This window comes from Pelodiscus sinensis, chromosome 4, assembly GCF_049634645.1.
Source record: "Pelodiscus sinensis isolate JC-2024 chromosome 4, ASM4963464v1, whole genome shotgun sequence".
Taxonomy (NCBI): Eukaryota; Metazoa; Chordata; order Testudines; family Trionychidae; genus Pelodiscus; species Pelodiscus sinensis.
This window is the reverse complement of record NC_134714.1, coordinates 40,550,314-40,567,165: the sequence shown is the minus strand read 5'-3', so window position 1 is coordinate 40,567,165 and position 16,852 is coordinate 40,550,314. Positions and strand designations below refer to the sequence as shown.

General features: G+C 45.3%; 1 protein-coding gene across 9 annotated transcripts in view; it reads left to right on the top strand.

Moving 5' to 3' along the window:
* The window catches only part of NRXN3 (neurexin 3), a 1,564,511-nt gene that overhangs the window by 749,628 nt on the left and 798,031 nt on the right, over nt 1–16,852 (top strand). The gene's annotated exons all lie outside the window — the stretch shown is intronic.

Here is a 16,852-nt window from a genome sequence, read left to right as displayed (position 1 = left end):
AGAACTTGTTGGTGTCCATGAATGCTGCTTTTGAGGGAGGGAGTGTTTCTTTGTGCTCCTTTTTCTGAGGAAAGCTTGGTCCTAGTTTGATCCTGGTAACATCACAGTTTTCTGTGTGTCATGTACACTGCTGAGACTGCCAAGGAATAAATGGGCCACGGAAACCAAATTGCCCTCTTTTTCTCAAGCTTGTGTGGGTTTCTTTCCAAGTCGGGTGAAGCACCTGGTCAGGAGGCAGCATGTGAGGGAAGCTTCCGCTGTCACTTCCCACCGGGTGCCAGGCCCTATTCAGGGGATGAAGAGTCTGTTGAGAGCACTGTCAATCCCTCCTTGTTCATCTGCCCTACATTCACTTGAAACAAGAAGCCAATGGGAAGCTGGAAAGCAGTTTTGTGTTTTCACCTGATTCTGGTGTGGCAGGGCAATAAGTATAGTCCTTGCTCACATGCTAAAAGTCCAATAGATTTTTGATTCAAATGGATTCTCAGTATTTCTTAATTGGGAGGAGGGGGAAGGTGGCTCCTGAAATGATCAGTAAACACACCAGGGAGGAAGCTGGAGGTTCTTTTGTGTACCTGGTAGTACAACTTGGGATGCTGCTGTTCTGTTCTTGGTTTTGTGTGTGTGTGCGTGCGTGCGTGAGAGAGAGAGAGAGAGAGAGAGAGAGAAATCTGATTTCCCCTATCATTTGTGCTTTGCATCTGATACAAAACCAGACAGCATTCTGGTGGTGATAGATTATGGCAACAGTGGCTGCCTGTTTCCCTCTACTCCCCCTGTGTCAGTGTTGTGTGCAGTGTAGTGAACCTCTCGTGTGTATTAAGTCTACCTGAGGGCTGTGTTGGTTATACCAATTGTTTTTTGTTTATTTTCAGTGATGTTGTTCTGGTTTATCTGCCTTTTTACTAACCTCTGTGTTTTTTGTTTTGTTTTGTTTTTTTGCTTTTTCTGTTCTTTTGCTAACAAAGTTGAGTTGACCAAAGCTGACCTGCAAGGTAGAGAAGGTTCTTGTTCCCATTATCGGTTTGGACTGAAAGATGCCTTTTGTATAACCTCTAGTGCCTTCAACATGGATGCAATCACACCTCTGAGACAATAAGAAGAGGGCTGTCACTCAGTCCTGCTGGGAATGAGGGTGGGATTGGGGAAGAATTCAGAGTAACAATTAGGTTGTTGTCAGTGGCTCAAGAGGTTTGAATGTATCACAGACTGTGAGTATCCATAATTGCTCAGGTTGATTTCCTGAAATGGTTAATAATTGTTCAGGATGAAATGCTGCCACTGAACAGCTGGTTAGTAAAACACAGATGGCCATTAGTGTTTTACAGGACAGAAGGGCCAACTTGGATTCTTAATTTCAGTGCCACTTAGGGAGGAGAAGAGATAGTGAAGACCATGTTAATGATCTAGTCTTTGAAAAACAGAGAGACATTTCTAGTTATAATTGGTTTGGAAAAAAGTCTTTGAATTGCAATTTATAAAACTCGCTATTAGCAACAATTAAAATCACTGAGTGCTATACAGCATTTTACAAACATTAATTAAACAAACATGTACATATTGGCAGAAATTAGCGCTCATGAATCTTAGGTTGAGTCCAATCATTTTTTACTTATTAGAAACCTTGAATTGGATGGTTTGTCAATAAGTATCACAAAGTATTTAGGACCATTTCCTACTGTTAATCCATGCATGAAACTCCCATTGATATGTACTATTATTTCGGGCTTCAAGCGTTTAATAAAAATAATTATGACTAATCAAATGATTAATCACACTGGTAATAGAATACCATTTATTTACATATTTTGAATGTTTTTCTACGTTTTCCAATATATTGATTTCAATTATAACACAATGCAAAATATACAGTGTTCACTTTGTTTATTGCTCTTACAAATATTTGCAGTGCATAAAACAAAAGAAATAGTATTTTTCCATTTTCCCATTACAAGTACTGTAGTGCAATCTCTTTATCATGAAAGTTGAATTTACAAATGTAGAATTATATACAAATATGCAATAAAAAATGGAACAGTGTAAAACTTTAGCGCACATGAGTCCACTCAGTCCTGCTTCTTGTTCAGCCAGTCATATAGACAAACAAGTTTATTTATATTGTCAGGAGATAATGCTGTCTACTTCTTGTTTACAGTGTCACCTGAAAGTGAAAATAGGTATTCGCATAGCACTGGTGTAGCTTGTGTCACAAGATATTTACATTCCTCATGCTTGAAAGATTCATATATCCCTTTATGCTCCAACCATCGTGTCAGGGGACATGAGTCCTGATGATGACAGATTCTGCTCAATAACAGTTCAAAGTAGAGTGGATTGATGAATGTCCATTTTTACCCTCTGAGTCAAATGCCACCAGAAGAAGGTTGATTTTCTTTTTTGGTGGTTCAGTTTCTAGTGGTTCAGGTATACACATGATAGTGTTGCTCTTTGAAGACTTCTGAAAGTAAGCTTCACGTCTTGTCCTTTTCTGATTTTTTTGGCAGGCACTTCAGCTTCCTAAGCCTTGGGTCAAATGAAGTAGCAATCTTAAGAAATCTCACATTGGTCCCTTCTTTGCATTTTGTCAAATCTACAATGAATAGTCTCAAAACAAACAACGTGTTCAGGTCCTTGTTTGAGACTGCTGTAATATGAAATATATGGCAGGCTGCACGTGAAACAGAGCAGGAGATATACAATTGTCTTCCAGGAGATCAGACACAAATTTAATTGAGGCATTACTGTTTTAACAAGCATCATCAGCATGGAAGTATGTCCTCTGGAATGGTGGCCAAAGCACAAAGAGCATCAGGCCTGCCAGTGGGGGGCAGAGGAATGGGGGAGGGAAGGCAAAGGGGGCAGCGGTGATTCAAGAGGGCCTAGGCTCCTGGCCACCACTACTTCTGCAAGCGTGATGGCTGAAGCCTAGGTCTTTTAAATCACTGCTGGAACACTGTGTGGCATGCTCTGGGCAGCTCAGAGAGCTGTGTGGGGTCTGGACACATTGCTGTCGGGACAGTACTGAGGGCTGGCTGCCTCCAACCCTGCCCCTTCCACCTGAGGCCTCGCCCCTTCTGTGAGCATGGAGCCAGTCCCTCCTCCCACACACACACACTTTGCCCAGGGGCCCATCAAGTCTGCCAGTCCCTCTGGAGGCATAAGAATGTTCAACTCATCTGGAACGTAAGTGCCTTGCTGTGCTGGCTGCAAAAGTGCCATGCCTGTTATACCTTGCAGGTGACATTGTAAATAAGAAGCAGGCATCATGTTTGGCTGAACAAGAAGTAGCACTTAGAAGACTTGTTGTCCCTAAAATAAGTTTTTTTTGTTTGTTTTTGAGTGCAGTTATGTAACAAAATCTACATTTGCAAGTTGGCTTCTGTGATAAAGACATTGCACTACAGTATGTTTACAAGGTACAGTACATTAAAATGTTTATTTTTACACTGCAAATATTTGTAATAAAAATAATCTAAAGTGAGCACTGTACACTTTGTATTTTGTGTCATAATTGAAATCAATATATTTGGAAATGTGGAAAAACATCAAAAATATCCCCTGGGCAAGGTGGGGAAATGGGGGACTGGCTCTGCACTCCCACAAGGGACAGGTCCTCAGGTGGAAGGGGTGGAGCAGAAGCAACCTGCCCTCCACAGCACCAGAGCACAGTGTGCTCCCTCCCCCTTCCAGCGTTCAGAGCCACATGGAGAGTGCAGAATGGCGCTACAGTGGCTGGAGCCCCAGGCCCCTCTAAATCCCTGGGCCCTGGGGTAACTGCCCCTTTTGCCCCCACTTCCTCTCATTGGTGGGCCTGCCCTTTGGCAATGAGCAAGCAAAGGATAGGGAAATGTGGAAGGCCCCTAAAAATGGGATAGATCTCCTGGCTCACTGGGAGAGGTGCAGAGTTCTAAAAATTAAAAGGAACCCTGCAGGATCTATGTCAAAGGTGTGTAGTGCAGAACCCTGAAGCCACAATCGATAGCAGTTCAAAAATGCTGTGTCTGGACTGCTAACTAAACCCAGGCTTTGTCTGTGGGGTGGTGGGAAAGGGCCTTTCACACCATCCTAAATAGAAGCAAGATTAGTTGGGGGGATTAGTTGATGGGCTAGTTGAGGATAGCCCAGGCAATTTGTACAGTTGAAGTGCTTAGTCTCATAGGCTGTGTCTAGACTATGTGGCTCCATCGACAGAGCCATGTAGATTAGGGTTAAATAATCGCCGCTTCATTTAAATTTAAATGGTTGCTGCGCTGAGCCGACAAACAGCTGAACAGCTGTTTGTCGGCTCAGCGCGCTAGTCTTGACGCTCTGCGGTCGACATCAAAGCCCTTTTTCGACCGCCCCGTTATTCTTCGTGGGATGAGGCTTACCGGGGCAATCGACAAAGGGCTTTGATGTCGACCGCGGAGCATCCAGACTAGTGTGCTGAGCCAACAAACAGCTGATCAGCTGTTTGTCGGCTCAGTGCAGCAGCCATTTAAATTTAAATGAAGTGACGATTATTTAAATCGCCGCTTCATTTCCCTTTGCCCAATAAACAAATCTACATGGCTCCGTCGACGGAGCCATGTAGTCTAGACATACCCATAGAGGCTGAGATTAGAGAGTGTCAAATGCCAACCCCCACCTTCAGCACCCTGTGCAGCTGATGTCTGAAGTGTGTTTTCATGGAAGTGGAGTAGGGAAGGGGACAGATGGAAATGTGAGGAGCAGAGGGGGAGCTCAGGAATACATGGGAGCATAGTTCGCTTCAGAGCAAAGCTGCTCTGTGGCCTCCGCTGAAATACAGTTGGGAGGGCTGGGAGGTTTGCAAGCTCCTGTGGACTTTGCCACATCATATGCATAATTGCATCTGGGTCTCAATCTCTTTTACCTTCTAGTTATTCTGCCAATAGTTCCTTGAGCCTGTTCAGGCTGCAGGTTCTATTCACCTGATAGGTGTGTGTGACATGGGAGTTCTGAGCATGGGAGTTTCCTGTAGCCAAAGTGATTCCCAAATAATGCATCAGCTCATGTTGGTTTCTAGCCTCTGCAGAGGATGACTGTCAGTGCCCTAGAATTAAAGAGCTTTGAGTAGTGATGCAGACTCACTGCATGTTGGGCTCAGAATTAAGGATAGGCCTTAAGCCTCCCATTCCTGTCCCCTGACATAGGGACATTTGTCCTTCAGACGTGGAACACTGAACATGCTGAAGCTTAACAGGAAGGGGTATGTCAACTGTATGATGCAGTTTTTCAGTTTCAGGAAACCAACCTTTGCTCTATTAGTTTGGATACCCCAGAACACTTGTGAACAGAACAATGTCATAAGAGCGGGTGGCTCTGTTTCTAAGCTGCTTTGATTTGGGGTGGAGTGGAGGAAACCAATTAACTATACTTTTGTTGTTCACACTCAGCACTTTCAGTCTTTTCTTTTCCTTCCCTTCCTTATTTTGCTCTGAATTTCCGTGTCTGATTAATATGGTTCATTTCCAGCATCCCGCCCTCTACCTCCCCCCACCATCTAACATATTCCCTGTTATGCAGTTCAGTTTTTGTTGCGCAGCCATTTTCATTCCCATTCTCTCAGGGCTCGATCCCCCTCACAGCCTCTTCTGGATGCAGAGAGAGGGAGGAGCAGGGCTGTATGTACTAGGATCTCTGCATTAAACCTATAAAGTGGGTATAGAGGCATTCAACATGGGGCACTATTGCTGCTAATTCCCTTTTGCCACTAAGTGGAATGTGTTTTCTGGGTGATTTGTGATAACAGGGGTATTCAACTGAGCTTGTCCTACTCCTTTAAATTCCATGGCCACGCCACATGCTGAGAGCAGAATTTTCAGCAAGACTCAGTGACCACAGTGGGGATCAGGTGTGGAGAGGACACCGTTTCCATTCCGGCACCTAACTATAGGGCCAGGTGTTCCAAAGAGCTCAGCCTGCTGGTGACCAAGTCCTTGAGAACAGCAGCTGCTGGGTGCTGAGCACTTCTGAAAACCTGGCTCTTTTGGTAGGTGCTCAAATGGAAGCTGAAATCTTTACAAAAAATCCTCGGCCAGTTGTGGGAACTGAACACTTTTGAAAATCTGGCCCTAGGTTTTTGTGGTTTGGTTTCAGCCTGCTTGGCTAAAATCGTAATGTGGGATTCCTGGTTTATTCTGTTTGTGATTGCAGGCAAAGGACCTGATTGTGTTTGCCTAGTGTAATTGCTTACACTTGTGCAAGTGGGTATAGAATATGACTTGTTATCTGAAAGTGTTTTACACAGGAGTGACACAGGAAAGGGCAGAGGATAATCAAGCCCCAAGTTCTCTCTCTTTATACATCAAAAGGATTTTTTTTTTTACTAATGTCACAGAAGATTAAAAAACTAAGCTTGGTTCTTTCAGTCTGCTCCTTAATTCCCAGAACGAGTGAGCCTTGGTTTGAATTGGCCTAATGTAGCTGAAGCTTGAGGCAGCATCCCCTCCCAGTGTGATATTGGCCCTAGTATTGGCAGGGGCCATCCTTCCAGTCAGCCCCTGAGCAGAGTCCAAGACATAGACCAGTGTTAGTAAACTAAGATGCAAAGAGAAGCAGGGGCAGACTTGTTGATAGTTCATGTCTAAGGGAGTGCACATGACCATTCTACTTCAGGTGCATGGGCACCCCATGCACTGTTGTTGGACTTTTTCCCCCTCCATGGTACACATCGGAGTGGTGCCCCTCTGCTTCCCCCGTGCTGGTATGAAGGGTGGAGCCACCAACAAACCTCCTCAGTTCCTTCCTACCCCCGTAATGGTGGTTGGAGCATCTTATCTTTTTCCTTATATTGGAATAGATTTCATAGTCATTTAGACTGACTTAGTAGTTTATGGTGAGTTTCTGATAGTTTTGTGTTTGTTTTAACACTGCGGCTCCTGTTCTGGGTACCATTACTGGTGCAACCCTCAGTCACTGAGATTCAAACCCTACCACTTCTGCAAGAAACTGATGTCAGAAAGTGACCCTCCCTCTCCCCTTCCACAGTTGCCTGAAGTATCTCAGGGAGTCGCATAAGGGCTCAGTATCAGATTTGCAGGGTCTTTAAACCTAGAAGGAAGGAAGACAGAGCAGCCAGGCTTAAATTGCTCCTGACGGAGGCAGCTCTGCACCCACCATCTGAGTCCTCCTGCTCAAAACAGCTGCCAAGTGCTTCAGCTTCAGTGATCAGCATGCTGCATATGTTGGCTGATTGCCTCCTCCTGTGTTAAGGAAAGAAACATTGTAAAGTGGCCTCTGAGGTCACTGAAGTCTGGCAGGCATGTGGACAGTGAAAAAGTGCATTTAAAGCTGAGGCGCTCCACATGGCAGTCATCTGCGGCACTAGCATAGGCACCATTGGGCTGTCCGCTCTGGAGACTTAAGGTGCAGCTAGGGACTTATTGAGTCTCTCAGTAACAGAGTCATCAGTGTACGGGAGCCCTCTCAACTGATACTGATGACCACCAATCAAACTGTGCCAGCCACTACAATATAGCAACCCACACAAGTGCCTTGTGTGGTGCCACTGAGAAGGAAGCCTGCCATGTGCTGTCTGGTATTGTTGTCTGGGGGCTCCAGACACTGATCTCTTGTACCAACAGTGTCAGCCCACCCACTGCTCAGAAGATGCTGATTCATCTTAGTACCTGGAGGTTGGTTCATACATCTCGCAGCTACATCACCTGAGGATCAGCTCTGGCGTTTCAAAGGGGCAGCTGCCGTGGAGCCTGGGGTCAGCTGGGGACTCCCTGCTGATCCTGGGCTGCCCGCAGCAGCAGAACCCGGGAGCAGCTGGACACTCTCCAACTGACCCTGGGTTCTGGGGAAATGCCACGCAGAGCCCAGAATCAGCTGAGGAGTACCCAGCTGACCCAAGGCTCCACTGCTGCCCTTTTGAAATGCACGGAGGCTGATCCAGAGATCAGCTGTGCGGTGGCTGCCTCTTTGAAATGCCGCTGCCACATTGAAGTAACCCTTCACTTCCCCTTTGCTGCCTCTATTTCACAGTCGACTAGTCTTTAACTTCCCTAGTTTATAGTCAATGTGGGATTTAACTCTTTATATATGTGCCAGAGATCTGTTAAGCCTTTCTTCTCTATATCAAAAGAAGAAGCCTACAAATACTTATAGAACATAGCTGTATTGTCTCTGTGAACAAGCAAAGAAGGGTCCAATCGACTCTGCTGTGCCAAGAAGCAACCAGGCTGTGGGACTTGTGCATTGCCAATTCAGTCAGCCTCAAAGTCTCACCTTCTGGGCGTGAAGAGCAATCTGGAAGACCAGTTAAGCAGATTGTTGACTAGTTATCACAAGCAGTCTGTCCATCTGCAAAGTCAATTTTCTGGCTCTGGGGGATGCCCCGTATAGATCTCTGTGCATCAGGAGATGTCACTGGTTTTGTTCTCAACAAGGTCAGAGCCTGGGTCCCTCAAGGATTCTTTCCTGTTGCCCTGGACAAACATGCTCCTCTACCAGTTAACTCCAGTCTCACTCATAACAAGAGCAGTGTTGAAAATCAGACAGGATTATGCTTAGGTCATGCTTATAGCTTCAGCATGTCTTCAGCAACACTGGTTATCAACTCTGCTGTCCCTTTTGGTCAAAGCTCTGCCGACTTTCCCACCAGATCCGGGCCTGATCTCTCAGGATTATGATTGCCTCCTTCACCCCAACCTTCAGGCCCTTCTGGGTGCTTCATGTGTAACTTTCCAGGAATAGGATTTTTTAAGGGGGTTCACGGTGTGGTATTTAAATACAGGCAGTCCCCGGGTTACGTACAAGATAGGGACTGTAGGTTTGTTCTTAAGTTGAATCTGTATGTAAGTCGGAACTGGCGTCCAGATTCAGCCACTGCTGAAACTGACCGCCAGTTCTGACTTACATACAGATTCAGCTTAAGAACCCCAAGCGTCCCCAAGTCAGCTGCTGCTGAAACTGATCAGCGGCTGATTCCAGGAAGCCCGGGGCAGAGCAACTCTGCCTCGGGCTTCCTGTAGTCAGCGCTGGTCAGTTTCAGCAGCGGCTGACTTGGGGACGCCTGGGGCAGAGCAGCTGGGGTGCTGCTGGGTTGCTCCAGTAGCACCGCTCCTTGGCGCTACTGGACCAACCCAGCAGCACCCCAACTGCTCTGCCCCAGGCGTCCTGATTCAGCCGCTGCTGAAACTGACCAGCAGCGGCTGAATCAGGACGCCTGGGACAGAGCAGCTGGGGTGCTGCCGGGTTGGTCCAGTAGTGCCCAGAGCGGCGCTGCGGGACCAACCGGCAACGCCCCAGCTGCTCTGCCCCAGGGTCCACAACAAAAGCCTGGTCTGCTGGGGGGGGGCACACTAGCTGCGCCCCCCCCCCCAGCAGACCAGGGACACGGGGAGCAAAGCCGCAGCGGCAGCGGGGTGCCGCGCCTCTGAGGCTTTGCTCTGGCAAAGCCTTAGAGGTGTGGGACCCCACCGCGGCTGCGGCTTTGCTCCCGGTGCCCCTGGTCTGCTGGAGACGGTCCCCAGCAGACAAGGGGCACCGGGAGCAGCTTTTCTCGCCCCAGAGGTCGAGGTGGCGGGATCGCTGCCTGCGAGCTCCGGGGTGAGAGAGCCCCGTTCGTAAGTGCGGATCCGACATAAGTCGGATCTGCGTAAGTCGGGGACTGCCTGTAGTAGAAAATCATCCAATAGGTACACTTAGCTGGCAAAGTTCAAGAGATTCTCCATTGGTTCCCAGCAGAAGGGGGTTTCTCTGATCCGGTCTCCACTATATCATATTCTCTTTTCCCTAAAACAACAAGGTCTAGCTATTAGTTCCATCAAGATTCATCTAGTAGCTCTTTTGGCTTTCCACATTTCAATTGATAGTCTTTAGCGGGTTTTCAGTCTTGTGTTAATAAAGTTTATTTGAAAGGCTGTACCTTCAGGCAGAGGATCAGTTTTCCCCTGGGACTTGAACTTGGTGTTGTCAAAATTAATGGTTCCTTTCTTTGAATCTTTAGCTACCTGTTCTTTTTTTCATCTCTTTCTGAAGCTAGGCTTTTTGGTGGTAGTCACTGCTGCCAGGAGAGTAGTGAATTGTATGCCTTAATGTCTGCTCTTCCATACATAGTCTTCCAAAAAAACAAAGTTTATCTTGATCCATCTCCAAAGTTTCTTACAAAAGGGGTTTTCACTTTCATATCAATCAAGCACTATACCTGAATTCTTTCTTCCTGAAGATTCATAAAGATGAGGAGATACAATACATTATAGATGTCCGGTTAGCATTCTACTCGGACTGGCTTCTACAGTTTAGATCATCCTCACAATTGCTTTTAGTGGTTGTAGATGAGATGAAAAATCTGTCTCTTCTTACAGGATATCATCTTTAATATCGCCCTGTATACCCATGTGTTTTGACTTGGCTGTGTACCTGTATCAAGCAGAGTATTAGTGCATTCAATGAGATCATTTACAGCTTCTTTAGCTGAAGTGCTTATTATCCTAAACCTAGACATTTGTGAAGCCGTAGCATGGTCTTCAGTGCATACCTTTTCATCACAGTATGCTATCTCTCTGCCATCTGGAGATGAGGCCAGACTCATGTGTGTGGTCCTCATTTAGGTAGACTCTGATCCCAGCTCCAAATTGAACTGTTTGTGAATCCCCCCAAATGGAATGGATGAGTGCAATCATTTGAAGAAATAGTTGTGAACCTGCTCTGTAATTGCTTGTACTTTGAAATGTCCATTCCACAGCTCACTAATCTTCCCCTTGTGATCAGTGTGTCTCTGGTAAGAAGGAACTGAAGGCAGTCCAGTAGTGCACCATCCTATATACCACCATACAGTAGCCTACGGCAGCAGAATGTGAATGCGCCAAACTGTCAGGTACCACTAAGAGAAAAATCTCTGACATGCAGTTTTGGAATGGATTAGTACTGTTTCTTTAATAAGAGCTGAGGTCTGAAGGCTATTAAATTTAGCTCCTCCTGGCATTAGCAAGATGGACTTGCTTTTTTGCTTCCAGTCCAGTTACAGGATTTTTTTCTTTGCCTCGAAGCTCCCATCGAAGTCGGTGGAGGGGTGGCTTCTGACATGGGTAATTTCTTCGTCCCTTTCTAACTCTTTGAAAGTTCAAGGGAACGAGATCTGAATATCAGTGCGTTTTTAGAAGAGGGTGGAAATGGCCATCCCTGTAAGTTTTCTCAGCATCCAGATTGTGTTTTAGCCCATCATTGCAAAGAAAACAACATAGTCAAAAATAGCTCAACTGTGTTGACATGACTGGATTTTCAGTACACGAAAGGAGGTGTAACATGCAGGATCAGAGCAGTTTGTATAGCTTCACAGTCTGTTCCAAGCATGAGCAAAGCACATAAGAGGTTTATCATCTCTTAGGTGACTCATAGGTGACATCTTTCATTTTCATACTGCCTTTCATCCCAAAAGGAAATGACACAGCAGAAATTGCTTCATGTGCTAGAGAAATGCACCTGTCTCTGGGATGGGACATGGTAGCTTTAACAGTGTACAGAAACATGGGCAGACACTGTAGATCAAGAGGGCGGAGAAAAAAATCATTGAAATTTTGTGAGGAAAGAAAGGCAGAAAGAAATTGCCCAAAGCGGCAATTGGCCAGGAGTGCTGGGCTTGTAGCCTCAGGCAGTGACTTTCTTTTATAATGGAAGGATGGAGGAGAGAGATGACAAGAAAAAAAATCTAGCTGCCCACCTATCCCCCATGAGAAATAGAAACTGATTCTCTGCTGTAAGAAGAGAGGCCCATAATGAAGCTAGTTGCAGCTCACTGAGCTTGCATCACTTGGTAAATTAGAGCTGCAAGTGAGTAGTCCAAGGATTCTTCATGTACGTTATCCCAATAGCAGCTCCATTAGTTGTCCTCTTAGATTATGTCCAGGGCAGAGAGCAACTGGAACAGGAAGTGGCCAACTGCATCTTTCACTTTGCTGCTGCTTCAAAAGTTTCCCTACCCAAGAGAAATTTTTCTTCATCCATTTCTGGCTATTTTAAGTTCACTTTGCACCCCTTACACAGTGCTAAGTAGACTTAGAAGGCCAAGGACTCCAGCCTGAAACCTATACAAAACGGCAAAGATGGTCAGGGTACATATAAACTTGGAGAGAAGCAAGAGCAAACTCATATATTATGAATTAAAAATGTATAAACCGACACACACGAGAGATGTGGTTTTAGCCATGTTGGTCCCAGGATAGTAGAGACACAAGGTGGTTGAGGCCATAACTTTTATTGGACCAACTTCTGTTGATGAGAAGGAGATGCTTACCTGCCACACACAGTTCAGCTTTCGGTCTGGTGGCCTACTCCAGCCTGGCTGGGCCCACCATGCTGCTGGCTGGCTGCCCCGGGGGGCTTCTCTGGCCATGCCAAGCCCCCTACCCATGGGATCCCACTTAACTGATTAACCAGTCAAACTCAATGTTTAACTGATTAAATGGCATTTTACATCGCTACTGTTACCACCTCTGTAATCATTGGATAAAAAGAGGCATTAATAGGTTATGGAGTGTTGTAATAAGCCATAAACCCAGGGTCTGTTTCCATCACCACACATCCATTCAGCACTCTCTGCAACACTCCCACACTCATCAGCACCCAGGACCCTACAGTCATCTTTTACAATTGAACCCTACTGGCAGCCTCACCTGATTTCATAGATCCAGTAAACACTCCACACACACCAAGAAATCTGTTTTCTACTGCCAGGCACTCAGATACCACAGAATGTGCTCTTAGGACAATGTCCAGGGTACGCACTGTAATGCACTTAATACCATCTTCACCAAACAAAGATACTTCACCAGAGAAGTAGATTGCATCAGGGAACGGGCCAACCAAATACCTGAGGGTACATCAACATTGTGGGCTAACACTGAGTTAAGATATGCAACTTCAGCTACGTTAATTGCATAGCTGAAGTCTAAGTACCTTAACTCGACTTTAGGCGCTGTCTACACAGCAGGAAGTCAAAGGAAAAATGTTCTTCCTTCAACTTCCCTTACTCCTTGTGAAATGAGAGTTATAGAAGTCGGAGTAAGAAGTCCGTTATTTTGAATCAATTTTGAAATAATGGGCTTGCTGTGTAGACGTGCACTCTGTTATTTCGAAATAACATGAGTTATACCAAAATAAGCGGGCAGTGTAGACATAGTCTGAGAGATGCTGCATCAATATAGAAATAAATCCCCTTCTCACTTTCCACACCCTTAACTTTCACTTACCACTCCACACTTGATGTGGTTTTAGCCATGTTGGTCCCAGGATAGTAGAGACACAAGGTGGTTGAGGCCATAACTTTTATTGGACCAACTTCTGTTGATGAGAAGGAGATGCTTACCTGCCACACACAGTTCAGCTTTCGGTCCTACTTTGAAGTAGGAATAAGATCCTCCAGAAAAGGGCGCTTTTTCCGGAGGATCGGGGCCAGTGTAGACGCTCTTTTCCGGCTTTTCTAAAAGCCGGAAAAAAGCGGCGGACATTTTTATTTAAATGCCGCGGGGGATATTTAAATCCCCCGCGGATTTCCCTATTACGACCTCTGAAATTAACATGCCCCTTCCGGAAAAGGGGCCAATGTAGACGTAGCCTAATGGTATGGAAAATTCCATAATCCAGCATATCTTAAATCCCAAAATTGCCAAATTGAAGAGGTTCAAGTATACTAATCCACTGTGACTAACCTGTTAGTTGCTCTGGATGAAGCTCAGATGTCACAAACAGGATTACGACGTGCCAGGCAAGGACTGTAAGCAGCAGGAGCAAAAGAGCTCTGAAACTAGGATTTTGTTACCATGCTAATGTCCCATAATACTAAGGAGTGAAACAAGGTGTAAAACTCCAACTCTCTGCTGTGACATCTATAACAAGTGACTCTAAATACAACAGATCATATTTCAAGCTTTTTCTGTTATATGTCATGAGGTTTTTAAAAAATTCCTCCTCAGACTGTCATCATGGGTTATTTTATTTCAGGCTCCATATGCATTATATAACACCCATGGCATGGCTGTTCCCTTTACAATGCAGCTAGCTTTGATTACACTGGCAATTAAGGAACAAAGCTGTTGTCATTCTCAGGTGCTTAACTCCCACCCTCTACCCAATGACAAAAGCTTTGCTGTGGCAGGTATTAAAGGGGTGGAAGTTTTTTGTCAGTAAACCTGTGGACTGTACTTACACTGTCTGACTTTTGGCCAAACAGCTGTATCACTAACAGCTGTGTAGTATAGACATACCCCAAGGAGACCTTGTTCCTATGTCCTTCAGTTCTCCCCCTGACTGGCTCTGACTACTGACAGTGTCTTTTGGTGCCAATCAGGGCATGGCTCAGATTCCCAAGTCATTACTGAAACTCCTGACTCAGCCTCTTCTCAGGGAGCGTTCTTGTCTTTCCTCTCTGAAGCATCCCAACAGAAGTTGTCCCCACTGAATGATCTCTGCTGCCAAATCCATTTAACTGAAATAAAGTTTCTTGGGGGCAGTATAGAAAGTGGAGGGAAAAATGACAAATCTAATTAGAAACATTTAGCTGCTGTGTTAGATGGGTGCAGCTCTGACATTATGAAACTATTAAGAGGGTTTCTTGATCTGCCTATAAATGACTCTGAGAGCATCAATAGTGCACAGATGACAGAGTTTGGGGTTAGCCTGGGGATGGGGTGCTTATGTCAGGTGGGACTGCTTTTCAGCATCCTACAGTACAAAGGAAGCATAGCCCTCTTTGATGTCCCACCCCTTTGCCTTTTCCTCCTCCTCCTCCTCTGTTTACTCAGAAAATCACAGCTAGAAATGCCAGCTGAGGAGCTATTTCAAATTAAACTAACATCCCCTCCTCTGTATGGGTCAGGATCAATCTGAAGTGGGCCTCAGATCGTCTGTGCAGCCCTCTGGAAGAACATTGTTTGAATTTATCAGGATTTATGCCAGTGTAAGTAAAAGCAAAAGCAGGAAGAGAGAAAGAGAGGGACACCCCCTTCTTCTACACACATAGTGCCCCATTTTCCTGATGGTGTTATCCCCGTTTTATAACTGCAATCCTAGTGGGGCAGTTTGTCAGACATAGGAATGTTTGCAACCTAACTGCTGCTATATTTTCCTGAGGCTTTTTTTGCAGAGCAGTTTGGATTGTGACAAAAGCTCAACGTTTTTCTGCTGCACTAATAGCCAGTTATAGTCCCAACCTGCTGCTTTTCACATCAGTCTTTCAGAACAGTAGGCAGCTGCTGGCACTTCACTAATAGGCAAGTCTAAAATGGGTTCTCTGCTAGAGGGGCAGCCAGAAAGGCCTCGGGTTTGTCCCAGGCATTCAGTCAGAAAGCTTGACTTTTAAATTTGCCCAGTGAACCCAGTTCATTCAGTGAGGGCACAGCTGCTGTAAAAGAAGCAAGATGGGATCCCTCTGCCTGTAACAGCTCAGAAGTAAAGTGGTTGGGAGAAGCTGAGAGATTTTCTTGGAGTGGGAGACAAGCACGTAAGTCCCAGAGATTCAAAGATCCCTCAGACTCAGCTTGTTTTCATGATCCAGAGCATGATCTGGTTAGAGCAGGGACTGAGGATTACAATTTCAACACTCTATTCCTGCTTAGGCCACTTGTTAGGTGTGTGGCTTAGAGCAAACCACTGAGGTCCAATTTTTCCATTGGAGGAGGAGTGAGGAAGGAGGAATCTGAAGCTAAGCACCATAAATCACCTTTAGGCACCGAAACAAGTGACCTGCATTTCAGAGGTGCTGAATAGCTACAGGATCCATTGAAAACAATTGAAGTATATAAATAGGGATTTAGTTACTTAACTCTAGGTCAATAGATTTGAAAACACTGGCCTCAATTTCTCTGTGCTTCCACTATCCTCTGGGGAAAATGGAGGAGATGATACTGACCTAGCCCACTGGCAGGCCTTGAGGTTGACTTAACTGCTATTTTAAAAACACTTTGCAAGGGAAGGTGCCATAAAAGGACAGAGCTGTCCCAGGGTGCATCTACCCTAAGCAAATTGCATAGGTTAGTTTCAAAATTGCGAGGCTATTTCAAAATAGTTTATTTTGAAATTTGGTGCTGTCTACACAGCGCCAGATTTTAAAATAAAGTGCTATTCTGACAAATCCCTTAACCTTCGTGGAACAAGGATTACAGGGATGCTCCAATAGCTTGCCTGTTATTTCTAAATATATTTTGAAATAATAAGCTCATTTAAAGATGCGGAACTGCTATTTCGGGACACATCCAATATCCCAAAATAGCCCTGCTGTCTAGATGTAGCCTTAGTTATTAGTCCCTATTCTCCAGGGGAGCGTAGTGATGGCTAGCTTGGCCTTGAACAGCCTGGCTAGTTAATCATCTGCCCACCTTTCCCTCTTTTTTCTTTTCCAGAATACTGGATAATTATCCCTAGAGCCATCTGCTCAGCATTCCAAGAGAGAGACTGTGCATGTGATTACGTGTGTGCACACGTCTAATCATTATTGCAGATGAGCAGCTTCTGTCAGGTGATCAAAAATGCAGCTGCCACTTCCTGGTTAGACCTGTAGGAGCTGAAGTCCTTTTACCTGGTCACCACCACACTTTGCTGGTTTTACTTGTGTCAAAGCAGCAGAGCATCTCAGAGCAGCATTGCAATATTAAACTGTCTCCCAGAACAGTCCGGCAATGAAAGCATGTTTGGTTGGCAAATGCAGTCCAAAAGGGAGTGTAGGAAGCTCTTCATAATGAAATGTAAACCAATCAACCAGAGCTGTCCATTTTCTGCCCATTGGAAGGTCTTATTGGCAGGTTTCCTGATGGCCCTGTGTCATTTTATAAAGCTGGACAGAGTGCAGTAACTCTCACCTTTAGCACACAGGCACAGCCTGGTGTGAGTGCAGGTTCCGAACTTCCAG